Genomic DNA, 9,211 nt, shown 5'->3' on the forward strand with positions numbered 1-9,211 from the left:
TTCAGGAAAAACACATTATTCTCAGACTTTCATCCACCACAGCAAACAATTATTTAACTCTTGATAGAAACCAGTTGGCCATTCTGCAACTTAGCTCAATTCTAACGCTATCCCAGATAGGGTCTGATTCCACAGTTAAAGACCCAGTATCGCAAGATTCTTTTGCACTGCAGATACTAACCATAAGGCCAAGTTGAAACTTTCACTGCTAACTGCTCTGCTGTAAGTCAAGGCCCCTCTTCAGCACTCTTTTCAAAACTTGGGGAGACATCCACTTTGCTTACTGTTTTTTTTCCTGAAGGATATTGATAACAATGAGATGAGGAGATTCAGAGGATGAGTGTGAGGGGAAAGAAACACCTTTCTTGGCTAACTATCCTCCCAGAACCTCCATTTGCTCTCCAATCCCATACTCTCTGGTTTAAATGGAGTATTCACTATGTGGGAACAATTGATTAAGAAATTGACTAATGGTTCTCAACTTAATCTTTAGCCTCTTTCCTCTCCCAGCAGTGGGTTAGGCCACAGTCTTAACTGTCTAATCACATCAATGGTTCCCTTGGCAATTATCCATCAAATCCTAATATAAAAATACACTCCTAAAATTCTAGAAGATGTGTGCCAGGAATAAGGGTGTATTAGGACCAAATGTATATTTCTTATCTTGTCACAAGTACATACACATACATACACACACACAAACAGGGAAGAAACAAAAGGATATGTTTGACGATGTAAAAAATCTATTTCATGGTTTCAATTTTATTATATTTTAAGGTATAACATAAATTCATAAGACATTTGAAATAGGTATCTACCTAAAATTGGAATCTTATACTAAAGAAGCTGGAAAAATTCACAGGGAATTAATCACCATGTAAGAGTGAATATGCCTCTGTATACACACACACACCACACACATGCACACAAGTGTCTAAAGTAATTATTCAATGGAGTAAGAATGGATAAGATAAGAAGGTTAGAAACCAATTTAAAATGCTGTAATAGAAATGAGTAAACAAATGATAATAAATACACAGCATGTCCTAGTAACTTCTCTCTGTGCTATGATATTTAAATGGTCTACCAAAACCACATAACGCCTGTTTGGTAAGGAGCAGAGAGTAAGTCCCAGGCCCCATGCTAAGATTATCCGCTGTAGCTTCTGTAGATCAAACAGATGGCCTTGGTTGTGCCCTGCCACATGTCTGAGTCAGTGTCACAGAGCAGATCAAGTGCAGCAATTCTACATATTCAGTGTACCATGGGAAATGTGACCTGTCACTTTCTGGACAAATCCTGAGCAATCACATGTAGCTGAAAATGTTAAGTGAACAGTCAGGAAAGTTTAGTTTTACCAGCACCTGAAAATATGCTATTAAATGGCTAAGGTCAGTATTGTTTTGCTGACCTTAAAAATACTATTTGAGTTTAAGGTTATTAATGGTTACATTTGAAGATTAATTATATATTTGGATTTTTTAAAAAACTGCATTAGTTTTATGTAAGCCAACTGACAGTCATTAAGATATTTCTAAATTTTAATAATTCTAAATTTTAGAATTATCTTAATGCGAAGACTGAACCAATTATTTATAATGAACATTGTTTTATTTGTAAGTATAAAATAGCTACATTAAGCTTTGTAGAATTATAGTTTGAGAATAGTTTTTCTCCTATCTTTACTCTTTGATATTTGAAATCTGAAGTGCAACTGCAGCTTAGAAAGCAAGCCATTTTTTAAACATGAACATAAACTCTTGAGTCTCATTCTTTGTAGGATTGAGTCAAGTCCATGATTAACGAGTGTGGGTGCAAGACCGAGAGAAGAGGAATCATTAGGTTAGAGAGTCACACCATGACATCATATGGTTTGAATTTTCAGTGAACTTTGTCCCAAGTAGTTATTAGTCATATGAACTAATGTAATGAGGCAAGGCTCAAGATAGGTATTGATTGCTATAAAATACTTTTCTAACTCGGGAGGCAGAGGCAGGCGGATCTCTGTGAGTTCGAGACCAGCCTGGTCTAGAGAGCTAGTTCCAGGACAGGCTCCAAAACCACAGAGAAACCCTGTCTCGAAAAACCAAAAAAAAAAAAATACTTTTCTAAGATATGACTCACTGCTTTATCTCAAGGATCTAAAAGAACATTTGAATTAGGCATGTTTACAAAGATGACTGCTTTTAGTGCTAAATTTCATATTGACAACTGTAACACAAAGGTCATGCATTATTTTTTAAAATAAAACATGTCCTGGAGCATGGGAAAATATTCCTTCTTTGGGGAACAATGGCTCCCAGCAGTATTAGTTCTTTTTATATAAAGTTGTTTTATCTACTAATAATATGTTCTATGGCATTTTTGTTAAATACCAACTGAAGTTTTATTGTAGCAAGTAAAAAGAAAATTATTTTTTAAGAGTCATGAATTTCCCAGTGATATTCTTTTGCAAGCTTGAATAAGCCATGTTCCTGTAGTTATATAAATGCTGTTGCTTCCTTATGCTTTTTCTAATGATAAGGTTACTGCAAATACATAGTGCAAAACCATAGAGAATCAAATATAATACTATATACTGATGAAGTAAGGATTATTAAAACAGACACAGTACAAGGTAGGCTGAGAGACAAAAGTAGCTTAATTATTTAGTTATGCTGTTTCAAGCTCCATGGTTGACCTTTATTTTAGTTAAATTATTTTTTAATTTTTGAGGTAATAATATAATAATTATAATTACAACCTTTCCCTCTTCCTTCTTCCTTCCAAATCCTCCCATTTACCTCTCCCTATTCTCTTTCAAATTCATGACCTCTTTTCTTCATTGATTGTTATTGCATGCATATATATGCATGCATTATATATTCAATAAGTATAATGTTACTTACATCTATGTTCCTATGGTTGAGTTTTAAGACTAAGAGATGAAAGAAGCCATGCCAAATAAGAGAATCATCTATTGTTTGTCTATTATGGTTCAAGTAGCAATAGGCCTGAAATCAGAAATATGGATGAGATAACCAAAATGAATTCATTAAGCTGGCTGATGTTTTGTTCTTGGCCTAGACTCATGATTCTAAAAGTTGGCTACACATCAACATCAGTGAGGCATTTTAACTGCTGCTAGCTTTCATGCCCAGGCTTTATTTTATTGGGCTACACAGTATCTTTGGATTCCTGATGCTATCATGCAGCTAGGACTCAAAACCTTTGACTGGGTCCCAGCATGTTAGAAAGAATCTTAGGTTTTGGAAAATTCCAAAGGGTCTGTTAGAGCCTCAGTCACAAGGATGATTTAGGAAGATCAGTAAGGCCCTGGGGGAAAATCGGGATGCTAAGAGGAAAAAAAAACCCCAGTATTTATATGAAATCTGGTGTAATATACATTAATGAATAATATTGTCATATTTCCCCTGTGCTTTTCCTTTCTATACTCTGGCTTAAAAGGGATAGGAGACTAACAAACACTGCTGTGTTCTTTCTACTTTGTATCTTCCAGTTCTTGTCTGAAAAACACTGCTGGGTAATGCTGGAGATGAACAGGGTTGTTGCCACTGTACTCACCTCTGTGTTTTTATTGATAAATTTTGAGTCATCTTTTGTGTCTCCTATATGTGTTACCTACTTAAGTTAATGGAAAAAATGAAGAAGGACATTTCACTCTACATGCTATAGGTAGTTTATGGCCTTATTAAAGTGACTGTAAAGGTATTAGAATAGTAATATAATTCCTAACCAGTTTGATCTGGTCTGAACCAATCTGATCTTGTTTGAACCAGTCTAAACCGGTTTGATCTGGTCTGAACTGGTGTAATCTGGTTTGATCAGGTCCAAACCGGTTGGATCTGGTCAGAACCCGTCTAAAATGGTTTATTCCGGTCTGAACTGGTCTAAATTGGTCTGACCCTGGTTAAACTGGTCTAATTTATTTTGAATCAGTTTAATCTGGATTGAATCGGTCTAAACCGGTCTAATATGGTTTGAACCAGTCTAAACTGGTTTGGCCAGGTTTGATCTGGTTTGAACTGGTCTAAAGCAGTTTAATCTAATCTATTCTGGTTTGAATCAGTCTAATCTGTTTGGAACCGGACTAAGGCAGTTTGAACCAGACAAACCCGTTTTGATTCGGTCTGAACCAGTCTAAACTGGTTTGATGCAGTTTGAATCAGTATGATCAGATTTGAACCAGTGTAAACCAGTTTAATCTGATCTGAGCCAGGTTGATCCGGTTTGAACCAGTCTAAGCTGGTTTGATGTGGATTGAACTGTTCATAACCGGTTTGAACCAGTCTAAACCGGTTTCACTGGTTTGAACCAATTTGATCCTGTTTTGAACCTATCTAAACAGGTTTGAACTGGTCTAAACTGGCTTGATCCAGTTTGAACCAGTGTGGTCCGTTCTGATCCAGTTTGATCTGGTTTAAGCAAGTCTAACCCGGTTTGAACCCGTCTAAATGGGTTTGATCCTGTTTGAACTGGTCAAAACCAGGTTGAATTGGTCTACCTCTAACTTTACCTATAACTGTACTCTCTACCCTCTACCCTCTCTACCCTCTACCCTCTACCCTGTCTACACTTTACCCTGTCTAGCCTCTACAATGTCTACTCTCTACCCTATCTACCCTCTACACTCTACTGTTTCTATCCTGTACACTCTCTACAGTCTATACCCTATCTACGCTGTCTACTCTGTCTACCCTGTTGTCTACCCCATCTACCCAGTCTGTGTACTCTGTCTACCATGTCTAACCTGTCTACCCTGTCTGTCTACCCTGTCTGTCTACTATGTCTGTCTACCCTGTCTACACTGTCTACCCTGTTGTCTACCATGTCTCTCTACCCTATCTACCCTGTCTACCCTGCCTAACATGTCTACCCTGTCTACACTGTCTACCCTGTCTATCCTGTCTGTCTACCCTGTCTGTCTACCCTCTCTACCCTGTCTACCCTCTCTACCCTATATATACTGTCTACCCTGTCTACATTGTCTACCATGTCAACCCTGTCTACCCTGTCTGTCTACCCTGTCTACATTGTCTACCATGTCTACTCTGTCTACCCTGTCCACCCTGTCGACACTGTCTACCCTTCTACACAGTCTACATGTCTACCCTTCTACACAGTCTACATGTCTACCCTGTCTACCCTATCGTCTACCATGTCTACCATGTCTACACTGTCTACCCTGTCTCCCCTGTCTGTCTACCCTGTCGACCCTGTCTACCTTGTCTACCCTGTCTGTCTACCATGTCTGTCTACTCAGTCTACACTGTCTAACCTGTATGTTTACCCTGCATCCACTGTCGACCCTGTTACCATATCTATCCTGTCTACCCGTTCTACCCTGTCTACACTGTCTACCCTGTTGTCAACCCAGTTGCCTACCCTCTATCTACCCTGTTTTTCTACCCTGTCTACCCTTTCTACCCTGTCTACATTCTCTACCCTGTCTAATCTGTCTACCATTTCTATTCTGTCTAACCTGTCTACTCTGTCACATGGTCTACCCTGTCTGGTCAGTCAACCCTGTCTGTCAACCCGGTCTGTTTACCCTGTCAACTCTGTCTACCCTCTCTCTCTACCCTGTCTGTCTACCCTGTCTACTCTATCTACACTGTCTGTCTATCCTGTCTGTCTACCCTCTCTACCCTGTCTGTCTACACAGTCTACCCTGTCTATGCTGTCTGTCTACCCTTTCTACACTGTCTACCCTTTCTACACTGTCTACCCTGTCTACACTGTCTACGCTCTTTACCCTGTATACCCTGTCTAACCTGTCTGTCTACCCTGACTACCTTGTCTGTCTACCCTGTCTTCCATGTCTGTCTACCCTGTCTTTCTACCCTGTCTACCCTGTCACCCTGTCTGTCTCTCATGTCAGTCTACCCTGTCTATCCTTTCTACACTTCTACCATGTCTACCTTGTTTACCCTCTCTACCCTGTCTACCCTTTCTGTCTTCCCTGTCTAGCCTGTCTATGTAACCTGTCTCTCCTGTCTGTCTTCCCTGTCTGACTACCCAGTCTACCCTGTCTACATGTTCTACCCTGTCTACAATCTCTACCCTGTCAACCTTGTCTCCCCTGTCATCTCCCCTGTCTATCTGTCTACACTGTCTACCCTGTCTGTCTACCATGTCTCCACTGTTTACCATGTCTACCCTGATTGTGTACCCTGTCTAGACCATCCACCATGTCTACCCTGTCTACCCTTTCTACTCTGTCTACCCAGTCGGTCTACCCTGTCTTTCCTGTCTGTCTACCTGTCTACCCTGTCTGTCTATCCTGTCTGTCTATCCTGTCTACCCTGTCTACCGAGTCTTCCCTGTCTACACTGTCTGTCCACCCTCTATACCCTGTCTGTCTATCCTATCTGTCTTTCCTGTCTGTCTACACTGTCTACCCTGTCTACCTTCTCTAACCTGTCTACACTGTCTACCCTGTCTGTCTACCAAGTCTGTCTAATGTGTCTACACTGTCTTTCTACCTTGTAATCTACCCTTTCTGTCTACCCTGTCTACCGTGTCTACCATGTCTATGCTGTCTGCCTACCATGTCTGCCTACTGTGTCTACACGGTCTGCCTGCCTACCCTGTGTCCCCTGTCTGTTCCCCTGTCTACCCTGTATACCCTCTCGACGATGTCTACTCTATCTACGCTGTCTATCCTGTTCACCCGGTCTGTCTACCCTGTCTACCCTGTCTGCCTGTCTACCCTGTCTACACAGTCTACCCTATCTGTGTGCCCTCTCTACATTGTCTACGCTGTGTACCCTGTCTAGCCTGTATACCATGTTCACCCTGTCTACACTCTGCACTGCCTTCCCTGCCTACCCTGTCCACCCTGTCTACCCTGTCGTCTACCCTGTGTATCTACCGTGTCTACACTGTCTACCCTCTCTAGCCTGTCTACCCTGTCTATCCTGTCTACACTGTCTATCCTCTCTAGCCTGTCTACCCTGTCTTTCTCATCTACGCTCTCTATCCTGCCTACCCTGTCTACCCTGTCTGTCTACCCTGTCGTCTACCATGTCTGTCTACCCTGTCTAACCTGTCTTCCTCTCTATCCTCTCTACCCTTTCTACTCTGTCTACCATGTCTACCCTGCCTACCCTGTCTGTCTTCCCTGTCTACCCTGTCTGTCTATCCTGTCACCACTGTCTACATTGTCTAATCTGTCTACCCTGTAGTTTACCCTTTCTGTCTAACACTGTAAACCCTGTCTATGCTATCTAGCCTCTCTATCATATCTACCCTCTCTACCCTGTCTCCCCTCTCTACCCTGTCTACACTGTCGACACTGCTAACCTCTCTACCCTGTTTACCCAGTCTACACAGTCTGTCTACCATGTTTATGCTGTCTACCCTGTCTACCCTGTCTGTCTAGCCTGTTTGTCTACCCTGTCTGTCCACAACATCTGTCTACCCTGTGTGTCTATGCTGTCTACGCTGACTACCCTGTCTGTCTACCCGGTCTGTCTACCCTGTCTAATCTGTCTAACCTGTCTGTCTACAATGTCTATCCTGTCTACCATGTTTACCCTGTCTGTCTACCCAGTCTACCCTGTCTACCTAGTCAGTCTACTCTGCCTGCACTGTCTACTCTATCTGTCTACCCTGTCTGTTTACCCTGTCTATCCTGTCTATCCTGCCTAATCTGTCTACTCTGTCTACCCTGTCTGTCCACCCTGTCTACCCTGTCTACACATTCTCCCCTGTCTACCCTGATTTCCCTGTTTACCCTCTCCACCTTCTCTACCCTGTTTACCCTGTCCACCCTACTAACCAGCCTACCTACTCTACCCTGTCTACCATGTCTATCCTGTCTAACCTGTCTACCCTCTCTACCCTGTCTATTCTGTCTATCATGTCTATTCTGTATACCGTCTCTACCCTGTCTATTGTCTCTACCCTTTCTAACCTGTCTACCCTGTCTAATCTGTCTACTCTCTCTGTCTACCCTTTCTAACCTGTCTACCCTGCCTAACTTGTCTATGCTCTCTATCCTGTCATCTACCCTTTCTTCTACCCTGTCTTCTTTGTCTACCTTGGCTTCCCTGTCCACCTTGTCTGTCTACCCTGTCTACTCTGTCTGTCTACCCTTTCCACCCTGTCTGTCTACCCTGTGTACCCTTTCTCTCTACCCTGTCTGCACTGTCTACCCTGTCTACACTGTCTACGCTGTCTGTCTACCATGTCTGCCTACTCTGTCTACATGGTCTATCCTATCTCCCCTGTCTATTCTGTCTGTCTACCCTGTCTACCCTCTCTGTCTACCCAGTTTGTCTATGCAGTCTACCCTGTCTGTTTACCCTGTCACCCCTGTCTACCTTGTCTAATCTGTCTACCCTGTCATTTACCCTTTCTGTCTAACACTGTCTGCCCTGTCTACCCTGTCTACCTTCTCTACCATGTCTACCCTGTCTCACTGTCTACCCCATCTGTCTACCCTGTATGTCTACCCTGTGTACCCTGTCTACACGGACCCTCTACCCGGTCTGTCTACCCTTTCTAATCTGTCTACTCTCTCTGTCTACATGTCTACCCTGACTGCCCTGTCTACCCTATCTGTCTACCCTGTCTGTGTACCCTCTCTGTCAACTCTGTCTACCCTGTCTACCCTGTCTACTCTGTCTACCCTTTCTACCCTGTCTGTCTACCCTGTCTGTCTCATGTCTGTCTACCCTGTCGTCTACCCTTTCTGTCTACTCTGTCTCTCTATGCTGTCCACCCTGTCCACCCTGTATACCCTGTTACCTTGTCTATCCTGTCTATCCTGTCTCCCCTGTCTTTCCGGTCTGCACTTTCTGTCTACCCTGTCTATGCTGTCTACCCTTTGTACCCTGTCTAGCCTGTCTACCAAGTCTACACTGTTTACCCTCTCTACACTGCCTTCCTTGTCTATACTGTTTACCCTGTCTACCCTCTACCCTGTCATCCACCCTTTCTACACTGTCTACCCTGTCTACACTGTCCACCCTCTCTCCCCTGTCTACACTGTCTACCCTGTATACCCTCTCTACCATGTCTACCCTGTCTACCCTCTCTACGCTCTCTACCCTGTCTATGCTGTCTACCTAGTCTACCCTGTCTGTCTACCCTGTCGTCTACCATGTCTGTCATCTACCATGTCTACCCTGTCTACCCTGTTACCCTGTCTAGCCTGTCTACCCTGCCTACCCTGTTTGTCTACCCTGTCTGTCTAACCTGTTTG

The sequence above is a fragment of the Microtus ochrogaster genome (assembly GCF_000317375.1).
Source record: "Microtus ochrogaster isolate Prairie Vole_2 chromosome 14 unlocalized genomic scaffold, MicOch1.0 chr14_random_1, whole genome shotgun sequence".
Classification (NCBI taxonomy): domain Eukaryota; kingdom Metazoa; phylum Chordata; class Mammalia; order Rodentia; family Cricetidae; genus Microtus; species Microtus ochrogaster.